Source organism: Hyla sarda, unplaced genomic scaffold, assembly GCF_029499605.1.
Source record: "Hyla sarda isolate aHylSar1 unplaced genomic scaffold, aHylSar1.hap1 scaffold_999, whole genome shotgun sequence".
Lineage (NCBI taxonomy): Eukaryota > Metazoa > Chordata > Amphibia > Anura > Hylidae > Hyla > Hyla sarda.
The window spans coordinates 27347-51901 of record NW_026611030.1 but is presented as its reverse complement, the minus strand read 5'-3'; the positions used below and the strand labels follow the sequence as shown (position 1 = coordinate 51901).

General features: G+C 46.1%; 11 non-coding genes across 11 annotated transcripts; all 11 read left to right on the top strand.

The window, feature by feature from the left end:
- The first annotated feature begins 964 nt into the window (after positions 1 to 964).
- Positions 965 to 1155, top strand: LOC130351855 (U2 spliceosomal RNA). Its single transcript, XR_008888388.1, has one exon. It is a non-coding gene; the product is annotated as a U2 spliceosomal RNA (small nuclear RNA).
- A 2090-nt stretch (positions 1156 to 3245) lies between these two features.
- LOC130351854 (U2 spliceosomal RNA) lies at positions 3246 to 3436 on the top strand. Its single transcript, XR_008888387.1, has one exon. It is a non-coding gene; the product is annotated as a U2 spliceosomal RNA (small nuclear RNA).
- A 2084-nt stretch (positions 3437 to 5520) lies between these two features.
- On the top strand, positions 5521 to 5711 carry LOC130351853 (U2 spliceosomal RNA). The gene has a single exon (XR_008888386.1). It is a non-coding gene; the product is annotated as a U2 spliceosomal RNA (small nuclear RNA).
- A 2103-nt stretch (positions 5712 to 7814) lies between these two features.
- On the top strand, positions 7815 to 8005 carry LOC130351851 (U2 spliceosomal RNA). Its single transcript, XR_008888384.1, has one exon. It is a non-coding gene; the product is annotated as a U2 spliceosomal RNA (small nuclear RNA).
- Positions 8006 to 10094: 2089 nt separating this feature from the next.
- On the top strand, positions 10095 to 10285 carry LOC130351850 (U2 spliceosomal RNA). Its single transcript, XR_008888383.1, has one exon. It is a non-coding gene; the product is annotated as a U2 spliceosomal RNA (small nuclear RNA).
- A 2085-nt stretch (positions 10286 to 12370) lies between these two features.
- LOC130351849 (U2 spliceosomal RNA) lies at positions 12371 to 12561 on the top strand. The gene has a single exon (XR_008888382.1). It is a non-coding gene; the product is annotated as a U2 spliceosomal RNA (small nuclear RNA).
- A 2085-nt stretch (positions 12562 to 14646) lies between these two features.
- On the top strand, positions 14647 to 14837 carry LOC130351848 (U2 spliceosomal RNA). The gene has a single exon (XR_008888381.1). It is a non-coding gene; the product is annotated as a U2 spliceosomal RNA (small nuclear RNA).
- Positions 14838 to 16927: 2090 nt separating this feature from the next.
- On the top strand, positions 16928 to 17118 carry LOC130351892 (U2 spliceosomal RNA). The gene has a single exon (XR_008888420.1). It is a non-coding gene; the product is annotated as a U2 spliceosomal RNA (small nuclear RNA).
- A 2080-nt stretch (positions 17119 to 19198) lies between these two features.
- Positions 19199 to 19389, top strand: LOC130351847 (U2 spliceosomal RNA). Its single transcript, XR_008888380.1, has one exon. It is a non-coding gene; the product is annotated as a U2 spliceosomal RNA (small nuclear RNA).
- Positions 19390 to 21479: 2090 nt separating this feature from the next.
- LOC130351845 (U2 spliceosomal RNA) lies at positions 21480 to 21670 on the top strand. Its single transcript, XR_008888379.1, has one exon. It is a non-coding gene; the product is annotated as a U2 spliceosomal RNA (small nuclear RNA).
- A 2082-nt stretch (positions 21671 to 23752) lies between these two features.
- On the top strand, positions 23753 to 23943 carry LOC130351844 (U2 spliceosomal RNA). Its single transcript, XR_008888378.1, has one exon. It is a non-coding gene; the product is annotated as a U2 spliceosomal RNA (small nuclear RNA).
- The last annotated feature ends 612 nt before the right edge of the window (positions 23944 to 24555 follow it).

Sequence of the window (24555 nt, the reverse complement as noted above, 5' to 3'; positions counted from 1 at the left end):
GGGAAAAAAAGGTGGAAATGGGTTTAAAAGTGATTTCGGCGGAGAAATATATATATATATATATATATATATATATATATATATATATATATGCGCACACACACACATAGATATAAACGTATTCTCCGTTGAGATATTGCAGCCGCTGCTGTGTCCAGGCCCAGGAGCCTTAGCACTGTGCTGTGATGTCACTCAATACCACTGACATCACTAGGTGTAAACAACATCTCTCCTTTGCTGTGTATGTGACTATGGAGCTGTTTGGTGATGTCGTCTATTACGGCCTTCATAGAAGCAACAGGAGATTGTTGCATCCATCTTGAACCCTCAGAACTACAGTGCTATGATGTCACTCACTTCCACAGGCCTTGCAGAGTGTAAACAACAACAACCCAGCTTTGTTGTGTATGTAACCATAGGGATTTGTGATGTCACCTAGAACCTTCACAGCAGCGACAGCTTTATGAGGAGCATCAGCACTGCTCTGCCTGAGCAGAACCATCACCGCCATAGGTTGTCAAATAACCCGGATTTAACCCACACAGGTAAGTCCAATGGGGTGCAGGCATGTCCTCTATGCTTACAGCTTCCCGTGGGTGTTGGTTTGATACCGTTTGGGGACAGCCAAGGAGGCATCTGCAGGCAACAAAGGTAGGTGTGTGCTTGTGTGTGTGTTTCCTATGCAGATCCTAAGCCCAGTGTCACATGCAAGTAGGAGGAGTAAGAAGGGTTCCTGGCAAATCCGGGTTATGGATTGCATTTAAAAAGGCCCCGTGGGAGTGCAATGGGCCCCTGTCTTGCTGCTTAGCAATAATGGTATGGGTTTAGGTTCTGCTGTGTGTACTGGTGGTTGACTGCCCCCCAGCCCAGAGTGTGCATGGAAAATTGTCTGGCAGCCTCCCTGACAGCAAGCAGTGATAGTGCCCATGAAGGGGACCTTGTTGGGCCCGCCCCTTTCACGGTTATCGCTTCTCGGCCTTTTGGCTAAGATCAAGTGTAGTATCTGTTCTTATCAGTTTAATATCTGATACGTCCCCTATCTGGGGACCATATATTAAATGGATTTTTGAGAACGGGGGCCGATTTCGAAGCTTGCTTCCGTCGCCCTATGCATTGACCCGATATGGCAGTATCTTCGGGTACAGTGCACCACCCCCTTACAGGGTTAAAAAGAAAGATTCCTACTTTCATTGCTACCTGCTTGCTGGCTAGCCAGCTAGCCAGCCCTGTGGGCCTTGCTGCTGCTGCAGCCAAAAAACAAAAGGTGGTGCTGCTGCTGCTTCTGCTGCTTCTGCTTCTGCTTGTGTCTGGCCCCTGTTGGAGCGTCCAGGCACAGGACTTCTGCTGCTGCTGACTAAATGGCCTCCTTAATTGGATCATTTGAGTAGCCAGCACACCTGTGCAGGTAGGGCATGACATGATAGGCAGCTGCCTTGATAGCGGGTGGGTGCTGAATGTTCCTAATTGACAAAATAAGATTAATGCTTATGAAGAAATATAAAATCTCATCCCTTCCCCAATATCGCGCCACACCCCTACCCCTTAATTCCCTGGTTGAACTTGATGGACATATGTCTTTTTTCGACCGTACTAACTATGTAACTATGTAACATAACATGGGGGGGGGGGGGTCTCCTGGCTGTTCACACAGGTGTGTCATTGCTGTACATTGACCATGCATTGCTTCTGTGGTATTGCAAAGGCAAAGACAAATGCTTCCAGCCATCCATTGCACTAATGGATTGGTCATCAGCTGGCTGTCTATGTCCCGCATCAATATAGACCAAAGTACAGAGGGTTAGGCTATGCTATTGTGCACCTACCTGATGCATCAGAAGGTGCGAGGCCCTTGCTAAATTCTGTGCACAGACTTTGAGATCTATGCTTTAGACTGTATCTAAACCTGCTCCAACATGGACTGACATTCTGGCCTACTTTCAGCCGATGCGACTTGTCTGTCGCTGAACAGTCGCTTTTTATGTATTCAGCACCTATGTATAATGTTGTAAAAATGCTCTAGAAGCTAAAGTCGCAGAAATGTCACACATATTTGGCCTGCAACTTTCTGTGCGACAAATTCAGACAGGAAAAATCAGTATAAATCCTTAGAAAATTATCCCCCAGTGTCTCCATCTGCTGGCGGTATTGAATAAGCATTGCTGCACTGATGGGGTATGCATTAGACGAAAAAAAAGAAGAAAAAGAAGAATAATACGCCCAGAAAAGAGGCGAAAAGGAGAAAAACATAAAAAAACGTGAAAAAAAAGTAAGAGGAAGAGAAGGGAAAAAAAGGTGGAAATGGGTTTAAAAGTGATTTCGGCGGAGAAATATATATATATATATATATATATATATATATATATATATATATATGCGCACACACACACATAGATATAAACGTATTCTCCGTTGAGATATTGCAGCCGCTGCTGTGTCCAGGCCCAGGAGCCTTAGCACTGTGCTGTGATGTCACTCAATACCACTGACATCACTAGGTGTAAACAACATCTCTCCTTTGCTGTGTATGTGACTATGGAGCTGTTTGGTGATGTCGTCTATTACGGCCTTCATAGAAGCAACAGGAGATTGTTGCATCCATCTTGAACCCTCAGAACTACAGTGCTATGATGTCACTCACTTCCACAGGCCTTGCAGAGTGTAAACAACAACAACCCAGCTTTGTTGTGTATGTAACCATAGGGATTTGTGATGTCACCTAGAACCTTCACAGCAGCGACAGCTTTATGAGGAGCATCAGCACTGCTCTGCCTGAGCAGAACCATCACCGCCATAGGTTGTCAAATAACCCGGATTTAACCCACACAGGTAAGTCCAATGGGGTGCAGGCATGTCCTCTATGCTTACAGCTTCCCGTGGGTGTTGGTTTGATACCGTTTGGGGACAGCCAAGGAGGCATCTGCAGGCAACAAAGGTAGGTGTGTGCTTGTGTGTGTGTTTCCTATGCAGATCCTAAGCCCAGTGTCACATGCAAGTAGGAGGAGTAAGAAGGGTTCCTGGCAAATCCGGGTTATGGATTGCATTTAAAAAGGCCCCGTGGGAGTGCAATGGGCCCCTGTCTTGCTGCTTAGCAATAATGGTATGGGTTTAGGTTCTGCTGTGTGTACTGGTGGTTGACTGCCCCCCAGCCCAGAGTGTGAATGGAAAATTGTCTGGCAGCCTCCCTGACAGCAAGCAGTGATAGTGCCCATGAAGGGGACCTTGTTGGGCCCGCCCCTTTCACGGTTATCGCTTCTCGGCCTTTTGGCTAAGATCAAGTGTAGTATCTGTTCTTATCAGTTTAATATCTGATACGTCCCCTATCTGGGGACCATATATTAAATGGATTTTTGAGAACGGGGGCCGATTTCGAAGCTTGCTTCCGTCGCCCTATGCATTGACCCGATATGGCAGTATCTTCGGGTACAGTGCACCACCCCCTTACAGGGTTAAAAAGAAAGATTCCTACTTTCATTGCTACCTGCTTGCTGGCTAGCCAGCTAGCCAGCCCTGTGGGCCTTGCTGCTGCTGCAGCCAAAAAACAAAAGGTGGTGCTGCTGCTGCTTCTGCTGCTTCTGCTTCTGCTTGTGTCTGGCCCCTGTTGGAGCGTCCAGGCACAGGACTTCTGCTGCTGCTGACTAAATGGCCTCCTTAATTGGATCATTTGAGTAGCCAGCACACCTGTGCAGGTAGGGCATGACATGATAGGCAGCTGCCTTGATAGCGGGTGGGTGCTGAATGTTCCTAATTGACAAAATAAGATTAATGCTTATGAAGAAATATAAAATCTCATCCCTTCCCCAATATCGCGCCACACCCCTACCCCTTAATTCCCTGATTGAACTTGATGGACATATGTCTTTTTTCGACCGTACTAACTATGTAACTATGTAACATAACATGGGGGGGGGGGTCTCCTGGCTGTTCACACAGGTGTGTCATTGCTGTACATTGACCATGCATTGCTTCTGTGGTATTGCAAAGGCAAAGACAAATGCTTCCAGCCATCCATTGCACTAATGGATTGGTCATCAGCTGGCTGTCTATGTCCCGCATCAATATAGACCAAAGTACAGAGGGTTAGGCTATGCTATTGTGCACCTACCTGATGCATCAGAAGGTGCGAGGCCCTTGCTAAATTCTGTGCACAGACTTTGAGATCTATGCTTTAGACTGTATCTAAACCTGCTCCAACATGGACTGACATTCTGGCCTACTTTCAGCCGATGCGACTTGTCTGTCGCTGAACAGTCGCTTTTTATGTATTCAGCACCTATGTATAATGTTGTAAAAATGCTCTAGAAGCTAAAGTCGCAGAAATGTCACACATATTTGGCCTGCAACTTTCTGTGCGACAAATTCAGACAGGAAAAATCAGTATAAATCCTTAGAAAATTATCCCCCAGTGTCTCCATCTGCTGGCGGTATTGAATAAGCATTGCTGCACTGATGGGGTATGCATTAGACGAAAAAAAAGAAGAAAAAGAAGAATAATACGCCCAGAAAAGAGGCGAAAAGGAGAAAAACGTAAAAAAACGTGAAAAAAAAGTAAGAGGAAGAGAAGGGAAAAAAAGGTGGAAATGGGTTTAAAAGTGATTTCGGCGGAGAAATATATATATATATATATATATATATATATATATATATATATGCGCACACACACACATAGATATAAACGTATTCTCCGTTGAGATATTGCAGCCGCTGCTGTGTCCAGGCCCAGGAGCCTTAGCACTGTGCTGTGATGTCACTCAATACCACTGACATCACTAGGTGTAAACAACATCTCTCCTTTGCTGTGTATGTGACTATGGAGCTGTTTGGTGATGTCGTCTATTACGGCCTTCATAGAAGCAACAGGAGATTGTTGCATCCATCTTGAACCCTCAGAACTACAGTGCTATGATGTCACTCACTTCCACAGGCCTTGCAGAGTGTAAACAACAACAACCCAGCTTTGTTGTGTATGTAACCATAGGGATTTGTGATGTCACCTAGAACCTTCACAGCAGCGACAGCTTTATGAGGAGCATCAGCACTGCTCTGCCTGAGCAGAACCATCACCGCCATAGGTTGTCAAATAACCCGGATTTAACCCACACAGGTAAGTCCAATGGGGTGCAGGCATGTCCTCTATGCTTACAGCTTCCCGTGGGTGTTGGTTTGATACCGTTTGGGGACAGCCAAGGAGGCATCTGCAGGCAACAAAGGTAGGTGTGTGCTTGTGTGTGTGTTTCCTATGCAGATCCTAAGCCCAGTGTCACATGCAAGTAGGAGGAGTAAGAAGGGTTCCTGGCAAATCCGGGTTATGGATTGCATTTAAAAAGGCTCCGTGGGAGTGCAATGGGCCCCTGTCTTGCTGCTTAGCAATAATGGTATGGGTTTAGGTTCTGCTGTGTGTACTGGTGGTTGACTGCCCCCCAGCCCAGAGTGTGCATGGAAAATTGTCTGGCAGCCTCCCTGACAGCAAGCAGTGATAGTGCCCATGAAGGGGACCTTGTTGGGCCCGCCCCTTTCACGGTTATCGCTTCTCGGCCTTTTGGCTAAGATCAAGTGTAGTATCTGTTCTTATCAGTTTAATATCTGATACGTCCCCTATCTGGGGACCATATATTAAATGGATTTTTGAGAACGGGGGCCGATTTCGAAGCTTGCTTCCGTCGCCCTATGCATTGACCCGATATGGCAGTATCTTCGGGTACAGTGCACCACCCCCTTACAGGGTTAAAAAGAAAGATTCCTACTTTCATTGCTACCTGCTTGCTGGCTAGCCAGCTAGCCAGCCCTGTGGGCCTTGCTGCTGCTGCAGCCAAAAAACAAAAGGTGGTGCTGCTGCTGCTTCTGCTGCTTCTGCTTCTGCTTGTGTCTGGCCCCTGTTGGAGTGTCCAGGCACAGGACTTCTGCTGCTGCTGACTAAATGGCCTCCTTAATTGGATCATTTGAGTAGCCAGCACACCTGTGCAGGTAGGGCATGACATGATAGGCAGCTGCCTTGATAGCGGGTGGGTGCTGAATGTTCCTAATTGACAAAATAAGATTAATGCTTATGAAGAAATATAAAATCTCATCCCTTCCCCAATATCGCGCCACACCCCTACCCCTTAATTCCCTGGTTGAACTTGATGGACATATGTCTTTTTTCGACCGTACTAACTATGTAACTATGTAACATAACATGGGGGGGGGGTCTCCTGGCTGTTCACACAGGTGTGTCATTGCTGTACATTGACCATGCATTGCTTCTGTGGTATTGCAAAGGCAAAGACAAATGCTTCCAGCCATCCATTGCACTAATGGATTGGTCATCAGCTGGCTGTCTATGTCCCGCATCAATATAGACCAAAGTACAGAGGGTTAGGCTATGCTATTGTGCACCTACCTGATGCATCAGAAGGTGCGAGGCCCTTGCTAAATTCTGTGCACAGACTTTGAGATCTATGCTTTAGACTGTATCTAAACCTGCTCCAACATGGACTGACATTCTGGCCTACTTTCAGCCGATGCGACTTGTCTGTCGCTGAACAGTCGCTTTTTATGTATTCAGCACCTATGTATAATGTTGTAAAAATGCTCTAGAAGCTAAAGTCGCAGAAATGTCACACATATTTGGCCTGCAACTTTCTGTGCGACAAATTCAGACAGGAAAAATCAGTATAAATCCTTAGAAAATTATCCCCCAGTGTCTCCATCTGCTGGCGGTATTGAATAAGCATTGCTGCACTGATGGGGTATGCATTAGACGAAAAAAAAGAAGAAAAAGAAGAATAATACGCCCAGAAAAGAGGCAAAAAGGAGAAAAACGTAAAAAAACGTGAAAAAAAAGTAAGAGGAAGAGAAGGGAAAAAAAGGTGGAAATGGGTTTAAAAGTGATTTCGGCGGAGAAATATATATATATATATATATATATATATATATATATATATATATATATATATATATATATATGCGCACACACACACATAGATATAAACGTATTCTCCGTTGAGATATTGCAGCCGCTGCTGTGTCCAGGCCCAGGAGCCTTAGCACTGTGCTGTGATGTCACTCAATACCACTGACATCACTAGGTGTAAACAACATCTCTCCTTTGCTGTGTATGTGACTATGGAGCTGTTTGGTGATGTCGTCTATTACGGCCTTCATAGAAGCAACAGGAGATTGTTGCATCCATCTTGAACCCTCAGAACTACAGTGCTATGATGTCACTCACTTCCACAGGCCTTGCAGAGTGTAAACAACAACAACCCAGCTTTGTTGTGTATGTAACCATAGGGATTTGTGATGTCACCTAGAACCTTCACAGCAGCGACAGCTTTATGAGGAGCATCAGCACTGCTCTGCCTGAGCAGAACCATCACCGCCATAGGTTGTCAAATAACCCGGATTTAACCCACACAGGTAAGTCCAATGGGGTGCAGGCATGTCCTCTATGCTTACAGCTTCCCGTGGGTGTTGGTTTGATACCGTTTGGGGACAGCCAAGGAGGCATCTGCAGGCAACAAAGGTAGGTGTGTGCTTGTGTGTGTGTTTCCTATGCAGATCCTAAGCCCAGTGTCATATGCAAGTAGGAGGAGTAAGAAGGGTTCCTGGCAAATCCGGGTTATGGATTGCATTTAAAAAGGCCCCGTGGGAGTGCAATGGGCCCCTGTCTTGCTGCTTAGCAATAATGGTATGGGTTTAGGTTCTGCTGTGTGTACTGGTGGTTGACTGCCCCCCAGCCCAGAGTGTGCATGGAAAATTGTCTGGCAGCCTCCCTGACAGCAAGCAGTGATAGTGCCCATGAAGGGGACCTTGTTGGGCCCGCCCCTTTCACGGTTATCGCTTCTCGGCCTTTTGGCTAAGATCAAGTGTAGTATCTGTTCTTATCAGTTTAATATCTGATACGTCCCCTATCTGGGGACCATATATTAAATGGATTTTTGAGAACGGGGGCCGATTTCGAAGCTTGCTTCCGTCGCCCTATGCATTGACCCGATATGGCAGTATCTTCGGGTACAGTGCACCACCCCCTTACAGGGTTAAAAAGAAAGATTCCTACTTTCATTGCTACCTGCTTGCTGGCTAGCCAGCTAGCCAGCCCTGTGGGCCTTGCTGCTGCTGCAGCCAAAAAACAAAAGGTGGTGGTGCTGCTGCTGCTTCTGCTGCTTCTGCTTCTGCTTGTGTCTGGCCCCTGTTGGAGCGTCCAGGCACAGGACTTCTGCTGCTGCTGACTAAATGGCCTCCTTAATTGGATCATTTGAGTAGCCAGCACACCTGTGCAGGTAGGGCATGACATGATAGGCAGCTGCCTTGATAGCGGGTGGGTGCTGAATGTTCCTAATTGACAAAATAAGATTAATGCTTATGAAGAAATATAAAATCTCATCCCTTCCCCAATATCGCGCCACACCCCTACCCCTTAATTCCCTGGTTGAACTTGATGGACATATGTCTTTTTTCGACCGTACTAACTATGTAACTATGTAACATAACATGGGGGGGGGGGTCTCCTGGCTGTTCACACAGGTGTGTCATTGCTGTACATTGACCATGCATTGCTTCTGTGGTATTGCAAAGGCAAAGACAAATGCTTCCAGCCATCCATTGCACTAATGGATTGGTCATCAGCTGGCTGTCTATGTCCCGCATCAATATAGACCAAAGTACAGAGGGTTAGGCTATGCTATTGTGCACCTACCTGATGCATCAGAAGGTGCGAGGCCCTTGCTAAATTCTGTGCACAGACTTTGAGATCTATGCTTTAGACTGTATCTAAACCTGCTCCAACATGGACTGACATTCTGGCCTACTTTCAGCCGATGCGACTTGTCTGTCGCTGAACAGTCGCTTTTTATGTATTCAGCACCTATGTATAATGTTGTAAAAATGCTCTAGAAGCTAAAGTCGCAGAAATGTCACACATATTTGGCCTGCAACTTTCTGTGCGACAAATTCAGACAGGAAAAATCAGTATAAATCCTTAGAAAATTATCCCCCAGTGTCTCCATCTGCTGGCGGTATTGAATAAGCATTGCTGCACTGATGGGGTATGCATTAGACGAAAAAAAAGAAGAAAAAGAAGAATAATACGCCCAGAAAAGAGGCGAAAAGGAGAAAAACGTAAAAAAACGTGAAAAAAAAGTAAGAGGAAGAGAAGGGAAAAAAAGGTGGAAATGGGTTTAAAAGTGATTTCGGCGGAGAAATATATATATATATATATATATATATATATATATATATATATATGCGCACACACACACATAGATATAAACGTATTCTCCGTTGAGATATTGCAGCCGCTGCTGTGTCCAGGCCCAGGAGCCTTAGCACTGTGCTGTGATGTCACTCAATACCACTGACATCACTAGGTGTAAACAACATCTCTCCTTTGCTGTGTATGTGACTATGGAGCTGTTTGGTGATGTCGTCTATTACGGCCTTCATAGAAGCAACAGGAGATTGTTGCATCCATCTTGAACCCTCAGAACTACAGTGCTATGATGTCACTCACTTCCACAGGCCTTGCAGAGTGTAAACAACAACAACCCAGCTTTGTTGTGTATGTAACCATAGGGATTTGTGATGTCACCTAGAACCTTCACAGCAGCGACAGCTTTATGAGGAGCATCAGCACTGCTCTGCCTGAGCAGAACCATCACCGCCATAGGTTGTCAAATAACCCGGATTTAACCCACACAGGTAAGTCCAATGGGGTGCAGGCATGTCCTCTATGCTTACAGCTTCCCGTGGGTGTTGGTTTGATACCGTTTGGGGACAGCCAAGGAGGCATCTGCAGGCAACAAAGGTAGGTGTGTGCTTGTGTGTGTGTTTCCTATGCAGATCCTAAGCCCAGTGTCACATGCAAGTAGGAGGAGTAAGAAGGGTTCCTGGCAAATCCGGGTTATGGATTGCATTTAAAAAGGCCCCGTGGGAGTGCAATGGGCCCCTGTCTTGCTGCTTAGCAATAATGGTATGGGTTTAGGTTCTGCTGTGTGTACTGGTGGTTGACTGCCCCCCAGCCCAGAGTGTGCATGGAAAATTGTCTGGCAGCCTCCCTGACAGCAAGCAGTGATAGTGCCCATGAAGGGGACCTTGTTGGGCCCGCCCCTTTCACGGTTATCGCTTCTCGGCCTTTTGGCTAAGATCAAGTGTAGTATCTGTTCTTATCAGTTTAATATCTGATACGTCCCCTATCTGGGGACCATATATTAAATGGATTTTTGAGAACGGGGGCCGATTTCGAAGCTTGCTTCCGTCGCCCTATGCATTGACCCGATATGGCAGTATCTTCGGGTACAGTGCACCACCCCCTTACAGGGTTAAAAAGAAAGATTCCTACTTTCATTGCTACCTGCTTGCTGGCTAGCCAGCTAGCCAGCCCTGTGGGCCTTGCTGCTGCTGCAGCCAAAAAACAAAAGGTGGTGCTGCTGCTGCTTCTGCTGCTTCTGCTTCTGCTTGTGTCTGGCCCCTGTTGGAGCGTCCAGGCACAGGACTTCTGCTGCTGCTGACTAAATGGCCTCCTTAATTGGATCATTTGAGTAGCCAGCACACCTGTGCAGGTAGGGCATGACATGATAGGCAGCTGCCTTGATAGCGGGTGGGTGCTGAATGTTCCTAATTGACAAAATAAGATTAATGCTTATGAAGAAATATAAAATCTCATCCCTTCCCCAATATCGCGCCACACCCCTACCCCTTAATTCCCTGGTTGAACTTGATGGACATATGTCTTTTTTCGACCGTACTAACTATGTAACTATGTAACATAACATGGGGGGGGGGGGTCTCCTGGCTGTTCACACAGGTGTGTCATTGCTGTACATTGACCATGCATTGCTTCTGTGGTATTGCAAAGGCAAAGACAAATGCTTCCAGCCATCCATTGCACTAATGGATTGGTCATCAGCTGGCTGTCTATGTCCCGCATCAATATAGACCAAAGTACAGAGGGTTAGGCTATGCTATTGTGCACCTACCTGATGCATCAGAAGGTGCGAGGCCCTTGCTAAATTCTGTGCACAGACTTTGAGATCTATGCTTTAGACTGTATCTAAACCTGCTCCAACATGGACTGACATTCTGGCCTACTTTCAGCCGATGCGACTTGTCTGTCGCTGAACAGTCGCTTTTTATGTATTCAGCACCTATGTATAATGTTGTAAAAATGCTCTAGAAGCTAAAGTCGCAGAAATGTCACACATATTTGGCCTGCAACTTTCTGTGCGACAAATTCAGACAGGAAAAATCAGTATAAATCCTTAGAAAATTATCCCCCAGTGTCTCCATCTGCTGGCGGTATTGAATAAGCATTGCTGCACTGATGGGGTATGCATTAGACGAAAAAAAAGAAGAAAAAGAAGAATAATACGCCCAGAAAAGAGGCGAAAAGGAGAAAAACGTAAAAAAACGTGAAAAAAAAGTAAGAGGAAGAGAAGGGAAAAAAAGGTGGAAATGGGTTTAAAAGTGATTTCGGCGGAGAAATATATATATATATATATATATATATATATATATATATATATGCGCACACACACACATAGATATAAACGTATTCTCCGTTGAGATATTGCAGCCGCTGCTGTGTCCAGGCCCAGGAGCCTTAGCACTGTGCTGTGATGTCACTCAATACCACTGACATCACTAGGTGTAAACAACATCTCTCCTTTGCTGTGTATGTGACTATGGAGCTGTTTGGTGATGTCGTCTATTACGGCCTTCATAGAAGCAACAGGAGATTGTTGCATCCATCTTGAACCCTCAGAACTACAGTGCTATGATGTCACTCACTTCCACAGGCCTTGCAGAGTGTAAACAACAACAACCCAGCTTTGTTGTGTATGTAACCATAGGGATTTGTGATGTCACCTAGAACCTTCACAGCAGCGACAGCTTTATGAGGAGCATCAGCACTGCTCTGCCTGAGCAGAACCATCACCGCCATAGGTTGTCAAATAACCCGGATTTAACCCACACAGGTAAGTCCAATGGGGTGCAGGCATGTCCTCTATGCTTACAGCTTCCCGTGGGTGTTGGTTTGATACCGTTTGGGGACAGCCAAGGAGGCATCTGCAGGCAACAAAGGTAGGTGTGTGCTTGTGTGTGTGTTTCCTATGCAGATCCTAAGCCCAGTGTCACATGCAAGTAGGAGGAGTAAGAAGGGTTCCTGGCAAATCCGGGTTATGGATTGCATTTAAAAAGGCCCCGTGGGAGTGCAATGGGCCCCTGTCTTGCTGCTTAGCAATAATGGTATGGGTTTAGGTTCTGCTGTGTGTACTGGTGGTTGACTGCCCCCCAGCCCAGAGTGTGCATGGAAAATTGTCTGGCAGCCTCCCTGACAGCAAGCAGTGATAGTGCCCATGAAGGGGACCTTGTTGGGCCCGCCCCTTTCACGGTTATCGCTTCTCGGCCTTTTGGCTAAGATCAAGTGTAGTATCTGTTCTTATCAGTTTAATATCTGATACGTCCCCTATCTGGGGACCATATATTAAATGGATTTTTGAGAACGGGGGCCGATTTCGAAGCTTGCTTCCGTCGCCCTATGCATTGACCCGATATGGCAGTATCTTCGGGTACAGTGCACCACCCCCTTACAGGGTTAAAAAGAAAGATTCCTACTTTCATTGCTACCTGCTTGCTGGCTAGCCAGCTAGCCCTGTGGGCCTTGCTGCTGCTGCAGCCAAAAAACAAAAGGTGGTGCTGCTGCTGCTTCTGCTGCTTCTGCTTCTGCTTGTGTCTGGCCCCTGTTGGAGCGTCCAGGCACAGGACTTCTGCTGCTGCTGACTAAATGGCCTCCTTAATTGGATCATTTGAGTAGCCAGCACACCTGTGCAGGTAGGGCATGACATGATAGGCAGCTGCCTTGATAGCGGGTGGGTGCTGAATGTTCCTAATTGACAAAATAAGATTAATGCTTATGAAGAAATATAAAATCTCATCCCTTCCCCAATATCGCGCCACACCCCTACCCCTTAATTCCCTGGTTGAACTTGATGGACATATGTCTTTTTTCGACCGTACTAACTATGTAACTATGTAACATAACATGGGGGGGGGGTCTCCTGGCTGTTCACACAGGTGTGTCATTGCTGTACATTGACCATGCATTGCTTCTGTGGTATTGCAAAGGCAAAGACAAATGCTTCCAGCCATCCATTGCACTAATGGATTGGTCATCAGCTGGCTGTCTATGTCCCGCATCAATATAGACCAAAGTACAGAGGGTTAGGCTATGCTATTGTGCACCTACCTGATGCATCAGAAGGTGCGAGGCCCTTGCTAAATTCTGTGCACAGACTTTGAGATCTATGCTTTAGACTGTATCTAAACCTGCTCCAACATGGACTGACATTCTGGCCTACTTTCAGCCGATGCGACTTGTCTGTCGCTGAACAGTCGCTTTTTATGTATTCAGCACCTATGTATAATGTTGTAAAAATGCTCTAGAAGCTAAAGTCGCAGAAATGTCACACATATTTGGCCTGCAACTTTCTGTGCGACAAATTCAGACAGGAAAAATCAGTATAAATCCTTAGAAAATTATCCCCCAGTGTCTCCATCTGCTGGCGGTATTGAATAAGCATTGCTGCACTGATGGGGTATGCATTAGACGAAAAAAAAGAAGAAAAAGAAGAATAATACGCCCAGAAAAGAGGCGAAAAGGAGAAAAACGTAAAAAAACGTGAAAAAAAAGTAAGAGGAAGAGAAGGGAAAAAAAGGTGGAAATGGGTTTAAAAGTGATTTCGGCGGAGAAATATATATATATATATATATATATATATATATATATATATATATATATGCGCACACACACACATAGATATAAACGTATTCTCCGTTGAGATATTGCAGCCGCTGCTGTGTCCAGGCCCAGGAGCCTTAGCACTGTGCTGTGATGTCACTCAATACCACTGACATCACTAGGTGTAAACAACATCTCTCCTTTGCTGTGTATGTGACTATGGAGCTGTTTGGTGATGTCGTCTATTATGGCCTTCATAGAAGCAACAGGAGATTGTTGCATCCATCTAGAACCCTCAGAACTACAGTGCTATGATGTCACTCACTTCCACAGGCCTTGCAGAGTGTAAACAACAACAACCCAGCTTTGTTGTGTATGTAACCATAGGGATTTGTGATGTCACCTAGAACCTTCACAGCAGCGACAGCTTTATGAGGAGCATCAGCACTGCTCTGCCTGAGCAGAACCATCACCGCCATAGGTTGTCAAATAACCCGGATTTAACCCACACAGGTAAGTCCAATGGGGTGCAGGCATGTCCTCTATGCTTACAGCTTCCCGTGGGTGTTGGTTTGATACCGTTTGGGGACAGCCAAGGAGGCATCTGCAGGCAACAAAGGTAGGTGTGTGCTTGTGTGTGTGTTTCCTATGCAGATCCTAAGCCCAGTGTCACATGCAAGTAGGAGGAGTAAGAAGGGTTCCTGGCAAATCCGGGTTATGGATTGCATTTAAAAAGGCCCCGTGGGAGTGCAATGGGCCCCTGTCTTGCTGCTTAGCAATAATGGTATGGGTTTAGGTTCTGCTGTGTGTACTGGTGGTTGACTGCCCCCCAGCCCAGAGTGTGCATGGAAAATTGTCTGGCAGCCTCCCTGACAGCAAGCAGTGATAGTGCCCATGAAGGGGACCTTGTTGGGCCCGCCCCTTTCACGGTTATCGCTTCTCGGCCTTTTGGCTAAGATCAAGTGTAGTATCTGTTCTTATCAGTTTAATATCTGATACGTCCCCTATCTGGGGACCATATATTAAATGGATTTTTGAGAACGGGGGCCGATTTCGAAGCTTGCTTCCGTCGCCCTATGCATTGACCCGATATGGCAGTATCTTCGGGTACAGTGCACCACCCCCTTACAGGGTTAAAAAGAAAGATTCCTACTTTCATTGCTACCTGCTTGCTGGCTAGCCAGCTAGCCAGCCCTGTGGGCCTTGCTGCTGCTGCAGCCAAAAAACAAAAGGTGGTGCTGCTGCTGCTTCTGCTGCTTCTGCTTCTGCTTGTGTCTGGCCCCTGTTGGAGCGTCCAGGCACAGGACTTCTGCTGCTGCTGACTAAATGGCCTCCTTAATTGGATCATTTGAGTAGCCAGCACACCTGTGCAGGTAGGGCATGACATGATAGGCAGCTGCCTTGATAGCGGGTGGGTGCTGAATGTTCCTAATTGACAAAATAAGATTAATGCTTATGAAGAAATATAAAATCTCATCCCTTCCCCAATATCGCGCCACACCCCTACCCCTTAATTCCCTGGTTGAACTTGATGGACATATGTCTTTTTTCGACCGTACTAACTATGTAACTATGTAACATAACATGGGGGGGGGGGTCTCCTGGCTGTTCACACAGGTGTGTCATTGCTGTACATTGACCATGCATTGCTTCTGTGGTATTGCAAAGGCAAAGACAAATGCTTCCAGCCATCCATTGCACTAATGGATTGGTCATCAGCTGGCTGTCTATGTCCCGCATCAATATAGACCAAAGTACAGAGGGTTAGGCTATGCTATTGTGCACCTACCTGATGCATCAGAAGGTGCGAGGCCCTTGCTAAATTCTGTGCACAGACTTTGAGATCTATGCTTTAGACTGTATCTAAACCTGCTCCAACATGGACTGACATTCTGGCCTACTTTCAGCCGATGCGACTTGTCTGTCGCTGAACAGTCGCTTTTTATGTATTCAGCACCTATGTATAATGTTGTAAAAATGCTCTAGAAGCTAAAGTCGCAGAAATGTCACACATATTTGGCCTGCAACTTTCTGTGCGACAAATTCAGACAGGAAAAATCAGTATAAATCCTTAGAAAATTATCCCCCAGTGTCTCCATCTGCTGGCGGTATTGAATAAGCATTGCTGCACTGATGGGGTATGCATTAGACGAAAAAAAAGAAGAAAAAGAAGAATAATACGCCCAGAAAAGAGGCGAAAAGGAGAAAAACGTAAAAAAACGTGAAAAAAAAGTAAGAGGAAGAGAAGGGAAAAAAAGGTGGAAATGGGTTTAAAAGTGATTTCGGCGGAGAAATATATATATATATATATATATATATATATATATATATATATATATATGCGCACACACACACATAGATATAAACGTATTCTCCGTTGAGATATTGCAGCCGCTGCTGTGTCCAGGCCCAGGAGCCTTAGCACTGTGCTGTGATGTCACTCAATACCACTGACATCACTAGGTGTAAACAACATCTCTCCTTTGCTGTGTATGTGACTATGGAGCTGTTTGGTGATGTCGTCTATTACGGCCTTCATAGAAGCAACAGGAGATTGTTGCATCCATCTTGAACCCTCAGAACTACAGTGCTATGATGTCACTCACTTCCACAGGCCTTGCAGAGTGTAAACAACAACAACCCAGCTTTGTTGTGTATGTAACCATAGGGATTTGTGATGTCACCTAGAACCTTCACAGCAGCGACAGCTTTATGAGGAGCATCAGCACTGCTCTGCCTGAGCAGAACCATCACCGCCATAGGTTGTCAAATAACCCGGATTTAACCCACACAGGTAAGTCCAATGGGGTGCAGGCATGTCCTCTATGCTTACAGCTTCCCGTGGGTGTTGGTTTGATACCGTTTGGGGACAGCCAAGGAGGCATCTGCAGGCAACAAAGGTAGGTGTGTGCTTGTGTGTGTGTTTCCTATGCAGATCCTAAGCCCAGTGTCACATGCAAGTAGGAGGAGTAAGAAGGGTTCCTGGCAAATCCGGGTTATGGATTGCATTTAAAAAGGCCCCGTGGGAGTGCAATGGGCCCCTGTCTTGCTGCTTAGCAATAATGGTATGGGTTTAGGTTCTGCTGTGTGTACTGGTGGTTGACTGCCCCCCAGCCCAGAGTGTGCATGGAAAATTGTCTGGCAGCCTCCCTGACAGCAAGCAGTGATAGTGCCCATGAAGGGGACCTTGTTGGGCCCGCCCCTTTCACGGTTATCGCTTCTCGGCCTTTTGGCTAAGATCAAGTGTAGTATCTGTTCTTATCAGTTTAATATCTGATACGTCCCCTATCTGGGGACCATATATTAAATGGATTTTTGAGAACGGGGGCCGATTTCGAAGCTTGCTTCCGTCACCCTATGCATTGACCCGATATGGCAGTATCTTCGGGTACAGTGCACCACCCCCTTACAGGGTTAAAAAGAAAGATTCCTACTTTCATTGCTACCTGCTTGCTGGCTAGCCAGCTAGCCAGCCCTGTGGGCCTTGCTGCTGCTGCAGCCAAAAAACAAAAGGTGGTGCTGCTGCTGCTTCTGCTGCTTCTGCTTCTGCTTGTGTCTGGCCCCTGTTGGAGCGTCCAGGCACAGGACTTCTGCTGCTGCTGACTAAATGGCCTCCTTAATTGGATCATTTGAGTAGCCAGCACACCTGTGCAGGTAGGGCATGACATGATAGGCAGCTGCCTTGATAGCGGGTGGGTGCTGAATGTTCCTAATTGACAAAATAAGATTAATGCTTATGAAGAAATATAAAATCTCATCCCTTCCCCAATATCGCGCCACACCCCTACCCCTTAATTCCCTGGTTGAACTTGATGGACATATGTCTTTTTTCGACCGTACTAACTATGTAACTATGTAACATAACATGGGGGGGGGGGTCTCCTGGCTGTTCACACAGGTGTGTCATTGCTGTACATTGACCATGCATTGCTTCTGTGGTATTGCAAAGGCAAAGACAAATGCTTCCAGCCATCCATTGCACTAATGGATTGGTCATCAGCTGGCTGTCTATGTCCCGCATCAATATAGACCAAAGTACAGAGGGTTAGGCTATGCTATTGTGCACCTACCTGATGCATCAGAAGGTGCGAGGCCCTTGCTAAATTCTGTGCACAGACTTTGAGATCTATGCTTTAGACTGTATCTAAACCTGCTCCAACATGGACTGACATTCTGGCCTACTTTCAGCCGATGCGACTTGTCTGTCGCTGAACAGTCGCTTTTTATGTATTCAGCACCTATGTATAATGTTGTAAAAATGCTCTAGAAGCTAAAGTCGCAGAAATGTCACACATATTTGGCCTGCAACTTTCTGTGCGACAAATTCAGACAGGAAAAATCAGTATAAATCCTTAGAAAATTATCCCCCAGTGTCTCCATCTGCTGGCGGTATTGAATAAGCATTGCTGCACTGATGGGGTATGCATTAGACGAAAAAAAAGAAGAAAAAGAAGAATAATACGCCCAGAAAAGAGGCGAAAAGGAGAAAAACGTAAAAAAACGTGAAAAAAAAGTAAGAGGAAGAGAAGGGAAAAAAAGGTGGAAATGGGTTTAAAAGTGATTTCGGCGGAGAAATATATATATATATATATATATATATATATATATATATGCGCACACACACACATAGATATAAACGTATTCTCCGTTGAGATATTGCAGCCGCTGCTGTGTCCAGGCCCAGGAGCCTTAGCACTGTGCTGTGATGTCACTCAATACCACTGACATCACTAGGTGTAAACAACATCTCTCCTTTGCTGTGTATGTGACTATGGAGCTGTTTGGTGATGTCGTCTATTACGGCCTTCATAGAAGCAACAGGAGATTGTTGCATCCATCTTGAACCCTCAGAACTACAGTGCTATGATGTCACTCACTTCCACAGGCCTTGCAGAGTGTAAACAACAACAACCCAGCTTTGTTGTGTATGTAACCATAGGGATTTGTGATGTCACCTAGAACCTTCACAGCAGCGACAGCTTTATGAGGAGCATCAGCACTGCTCTGCCTGAGCAGAACCATCACCGCCATAGGTTGTCAAATAACCCGGATTTAACCCACACAGGTAAGTCCAATGGGGTGCAGGCATGTCCTCTATGCTTACAGCTTCCCGTGGGTGTTGGTTTGATACCGTTTGGGGACAGCCAAGGAGGCATCTGCAGGCAACAAAGGTAGGTGTGTGCTTGTGTGTGTGTTTCCTATGCAGATCCTAAGCCCAGTGTCACATGCAAGTAGGAGGAGTAAAAAGGGTTCCTGGCAAATCCGGGTTATGGATTGCATTTAAAAAGGCCCCGTGGGAGTGCAATGGGCCCCTGTCTTGCTGCTTAGCAATAATGGTATGGGTTTAGGTTCTGCTGTGTGTACTGGTGGTTGACTGCCCCCCAGCCCAGAGTGTGCATGGAAAATTGTCTGGCAGCCTCCCTGACAGCAAGCAGTGATAGTGCCCATGAAGGGGACCTTGTTGGGCCCGCCCCTTTCACGGTTATCGCTTCTCGGCCTTTTGGCTAAGATCAAGTGTAGTATCTGTTCTTATCAGTTTAATATCTGATACGTCCCCTATCTGGGGACCATATATTAAATGGATTTTTGAGAACGGGGGCCGATTTCGAAGCTTGCTTCCGTCGCCCTATGCATTGACCCGATATGGCAGTATCTTCGGGTACAGTGCACCACCCCCTTACAGGGTTAAAAAGAAAGATTCCTACTTTCATTGCTACCTGCTTGCTGGCTAGCCAGCTAGCCAGCCCTGTGGGCCTTGCTGCTGCTGCAGCCAAAAAACAAAAGGTGGTGCTGCTGCTGCTTCTGCTGCTTCTGCTTCTGCTTGTGTCTGGCCCCTGTTGGAGCGTCCAGGCACAGGACTTCTGCTGCTGCTGACTAAATGGCCTCCTTAATTGGATCATTTGAGTAGCCAGCACACCTGTGCAGGTAGGGCATGACATGATAGGCAGCTGCCTTGATAGCGGGTGGGTGCTGAATGTTCCTAATTGACAAAATAAGATTAATGCTTATGAAGAAATATAAAATCTCATCCCTTCCCCAATATCGCGCCACACCCCTACACCTTAATTCCCTGGTTGAACTTGATGGACATATGTCTTTTTTCGACCGTACTAACTATGTAACTATGTAACATAACATGGGGGGGGGTCTCCTGGCTGTTCACACAGGTGTGTCATTGCTGTACATTGACCATGCATTGCTTCTGTGGTATTGCAAAGGCAAAGACAAATGCTTCCAGCCATCCATTGCACTAATGGATTGGTCATCAGCTGGCTGTCTATGTCCTGCATCAATATAGACCAAAGTACAGAGGGTTAGGCTATGCTATTGTGCACCTACCTGATGCATCAGAAGGTGCGAGGCCCTTGCTAAATTCTGTGCACAGACTTTGAGATCTATGCTTTAGACTGTATCTAAACCTGCTCCAACATGGACTGACATTCTGGCCTACTTTCAGCCGATGCGACTTGTCTGTCGCTGAACAGTCGCTTTTTATGTATTCAGCACCTATGTATAATGTTGTAAAAATGCTCTAGAAGCTAAAGTCGCAGAAATGTCACACATATTTGGCCTGCAACTTTCTGTGCGACAAATTCAGACAGGAAAAATCAGTATAAATCCTTAGAAAATTATCCCCCAGTGTCTCCATCTGCTGGCGGTATTGAATAAGCATTGCTGCACTGATGGGGTATGCATTAGACGAAAAAAAAGAAGAAAAAGAAGAATAATACGCCCAGAAAAGAGGCGAAAAGGAGAAAAACGTAAAAAAACGTGAAAAAAAAGTAAGAGGAAGAGAAGGGAAAAAAAGGTGGAAATGGGTTTAAAAGTGATTTCGGCGGAGAAATATATATATATATATATATATATATATATATATATATATATATATATATGCGCACACACACACATAGATATAAACGTATTCTCCGTTGAGATATTGCAGCCGCTGCTGTGTCCAGGCCCAGGAGCCTTAGCACTGTGCTGTGATGTCACTCAATACCACTGACATCACTAGGTGTAAACAACATCTCTCCTTTGCTGTGTATGTGACTATGGAGCTGTTTGGTGATGTCGTCTATTACGGCCTTCATAGAAGCAACAGGAGATTGTTGCATCCATCTTGAACCCTCAGAACTACAGTGCTATGATGTCACTCACTTCCACAGGCCTTGCAGAGTGTAAACAACAACAACCCAGCTTTGTTGTGTATGTAACCATAGGGATTTGTGATGTCACCTAGAACCTTCACAGCAGCGACAGCTTTATGAGGAGCATCAGCACTGCTCTGCCTGAGCAGAACCATCACCGCCATAGGTTGTCAAATAACCCGGATTTAACCCACACAGGTAAGTCCAATGGGGTGCAGGCATGTCCTCTATGCTTACAGCTTCCCGTGGGTGTTGGTTTGATACCGTTTGGGGACAGCCAAGGAGGCATCTGCAGGCAACAAAGGTAGGTGTGTGCTTGTGTGTGTGTTTCCTATGCAGATCCTAAGCCCAGTGTCACATGCAAGTAGGAGGAGTAAGAAGGGTTCCTGGCAAATCCGGGTTATGGATTGCATTTAAAAAGGCCCCGTGGGAGTGCAATGGGCCCCTGTCTTGCTGCTTAGCAATAATGGTATGGGTTTAGGTTCTGCTGTGTGTACTGGTGGTTGACTGCCCCCCAGCCCAGAGTGTGCATGGAAAATTGTCTGGCAGCCTCCCTGACAGCAAGCAGTGATAGTGCCCATGAAGGGGACCTTGTTGGGCCCGCCCCTTTCACGGTTATCGCTTCTCGGCCTTTTGGCTAAGATCAAGTGTAGTATCTGTTCTTATCAGTTTAATATCTGATACGTCCCCTATCTGGGGACCATATATTAAATGGATTTTTGAGAACGGGGGCCGATTTCGAAGCTTGCTTCCGTCGCCCTATGCATTGACCCGATATGGCAGTATCTTCGGGTACAGTGCACCACCCCCTTACAGGGTTAAAAAGAAAGATTCCTACTTTCATTGCTACCTGCTTGCTGGCTAGCCAGCTAGCCAGCCCTGTGGGCCTTGCTGCTGCTGCAGCCAAAAAACAAAAGGTGGTGCTGCTGCTGCTTCTGCTGCTTCTGCTTCTGCTTGTGTCTGGCCCCTGTTGGAGCGTCCAGGCACAGGACTTCTGCTGCTGCTGACTAAATGGCCTCCTTAATTGGATCATTTGAGTAGCCAGCACACCTGTGCAGGTAGGGCATGACATGATAGGCAGCTGCCTTGATAGCGGGTGGGTGCTGAATGTTCCTAATTGACAAAATAAGATTAATGCTTATGAAGAAATATAAAATCTCATCCCTTCCCCAATATCGCGCCACACCCCTACCCCTTAATTCCCTGGTTGAACTTGATGGACATATGTCTTTTTTCGACCGTACTAACTATGTAACTATGTAACATAACATGGGGGGGGGGGTCTCCTGGCTGTTCACACAGGTGTGTCATTGCTGTACATTGACCATGCATTGCTTCTGTGGTATTGCAAAGGCAAAGACAAATGCTTCCAGCCATCCATTGCACTAATGGATTGGTCATCAGCTGGCTGTCTATGTCCCGCATCAATATAGACCAAAGTACAGAGGGTTAGGCTATGCTATTGTGCACCTACCTGATGCATCAGAAGGTGCGAGGCCCTTGCTAAATTCTGTGCACAGACTTTGAGATCTATGCTTTAGACTGTATCTAAACCTGCTCCAACATGGACTGACATTCTGGCCTACTTTCAGCCGATGCGACTTGTCTGTCGCTGAACAGTCGCTTTTTATGTATTCAGCACCTATGTATAATGTTGTAAAAATGCTCTAGAAGCTAAAGTCGCAGAAATGTCACACATATTTGGCCTGCAACTTTCTGTGCGACAAATTCAGACAGGAAAAATCAGTATAAATCCTTAGAAAATTATCCCCCAGTGTCTCCATCTGCTGGCGGTATTGAATAAGCATTGCTGCACTGATGGGGTATGCATTAGACGAAAAAAAAGAAGAAAAAGAAGAATAATACGCCCAGAAAAGAGGCGAAAAGGAGAAAAACGTAAAAAAACGTGAAAAAAAAGTAAGAGGAAGAGAAGGGAAAAAAAGGTGGAAATGGGTTTAAAAGTGATTTCGGCGGAGAAATATATATATATATATATATATATATATATATATATATATGCGCACACACACACATAGATATAAACGTATTCTCCGTTGAGATATTGCAGCCGCTGCTGTGTCCAGGCCCAGGAGCCTTAGCACTGTGCTGTGATGTCACTCAATACCACTGACATCACTAGGTGTAAACAACATCTCTCCTTTGCTGTGTATGTGACTATGGAGCTGTTTGGTGATGTCGTCTATTACGGCCTTCATAGAAGCAACAGGAGATTGTTGCATCCATCTTGAACCCTCAGAACTACAGTGCTATGATGTCACTCACTTCCACAGGCCTTGCAGAGTGTAAACAACAACAACCCAGCTTTGTTGTGTATGTAACCATAGGGATTTGTGATGTCACCTAGAACCTTCACAGCAGCGACAGCTTTATGAGGAGCATCAGCACTGCTCTGCCTGAGCAGAACCATCACCGCCATAGGTTGTCAAATAACCCGGATTTAACCCACACAGGTAAGTCCAATGGGGTGCAGGCATGTCCTCTATGCTTACAGCTTCCCGTGGGTGTTGGTTTGATACCGTTTGGGGACAGCCAAGGAGGCATCTGCAGGCAACAAAGGTAGGTGTGTGCTTGTGTGTGTGTTTCCTATGCAGATCCTAAGCCCAGTGTCACATGCAAGTAGGAGGAGTAAGAAGGGTTCCTGGCAAATCCGGGTTATGGATTGCATTTAAAAAGGCCCCGTGGGAGTGCAATGGGCCCCTGTCTTGCTGCTTAGCAATAATGGTATGGGTTTAGGTTCTGCTGTGTGTACTGGTGGTTGACTGCCCCCCAGCCCAGAGTGTGCATGGAAAATTGTCTGGCAGCCTCCCTGACAGCAAGCAGTGATAGTGCCCATGAAGGGGACCTTGTTGGGCCCGCCCCTTTCACGGTTATCGCTTCTCGGCCTTTTGGCTAAGATCAAGTGTAGTATCTGTTCTTATCAGTTTAATATCTGATACGTCCCCTATCTGGGGACCATATATTAAATGGATTTTTGAGAACGGGGGCCGATTTCGAAGCTTGCTTCCGTCGCCCTATGCATTGACCCGATATGGCAGTATCTTCGGGTACAGTGCACCACCCCCTTACAGGGTTAAAAAGAAAGATTCCTACTTTCATTGCTACCTGCTTGCTGGCTAGCCAGCTAGCCAGCCCTGTGGGCCTTGCTGCTGCTGCAGCCAAAAAACAAAAGGTGGTGCTGCTGCTGCTTCTGCTGCTTCTGCTTCTGCTTGTGTCTGGCCCCTGTTGGAGCGTCCAGGCACAGGACTTCTGCTGCTGCTGACTAAATGGCCTCCTTAATTGGATCATTTGAGTAGCCAGCACACCTGTGCAGGTAGGGCATGACATGATAGGCAGCTGCCTTGATAGCGGGTGGGTGCTGAATGTTCCTAATTGACAAAATAAGATTAATGCTTATGAAGAAATATAAAATCTCATCCCTTCCCCAATATCGCGCCACACCCCTACCCCTTAATTCCCTGGTTGAACTTGATGGACATATGTCTTTTTTCGACCGTACTAACTATGTAACTATGTAACATAACATGGGGGGGGGGGTCTCCTGGCTGTTCACACAGGTGTGTCATTGCTGTACATTGACCATGCATTGCTTCTGTGGTATTGCAAAGGCAAAGACAAATGCTTCCAGCCATCCATTGCACTAATGGATTGGTCATCAGCTGGCTGTCTATGTCC